Here is a 551-nt window from a genome sequence, read left to right as displayed (position 1 = left end):
CATTTGTCTTTGGCTCTCCTTTCTGTGGTGGTTGGAATTCATTTTATTAACAAGCACACATGCACACGTGCATACACTCCTCATATTTAGTCCATATTCAATCCAAATAAATTATAACTATGTATTAACTACAAAATAATCAAGTTAATGTCTCACATTATAGGGTAAGTTTTAAAGAACTAAGTTTTAGAAAAGGTAATTGAAATAGTCATATAAAACCATTTCTAGAGAAATACAATTTTTTTTTTCCTCTAGAACCTTTTAAGATTTTTCCTTCTATTTCTGGAGTTCTGGAATCTTGTCAGGCTGTGTCTTTGTATCTGTGAGGAAGTATGCCCTGGCATAATTAACAGAACCTCAGTTACTAGACGCTAGATATTAAACATTTCAAGTTACAGTGAATTATTTAATATTTTATTCCTCTGGAGAAATTTGGAAAAATTTATTTCTAGATCCTAAGTATTTCATTAGGCAAATAGGTGATTTCTTTCAAATGTATGTCAGGGGTCTCTTTCACATGGATTTTTGAAGGGTGTTTATGCTATAAAATC

The sequence above is a fragment of the Ailuropoda melanoleuca genome, chromosome 19, assembly GCF_002007445.2.
Source record: "Ailuropoda melanoleuca isolate Jingjing chromosome 19, ASM200744v2, whole genome shotgun sequence".
Classification (NCBI taxonomy): domain Eukaryota; kingdom Metazoa; phylum Chordata; class Mammalia; order Carnivora; family Ursidae; genus Ailuropoda; species Ailuropoda melanoleuca.
The sequence above is the reverse complement of the archived record's forward strand: the minus strand, read 5'-3'. Positions refer to the sequence as shown.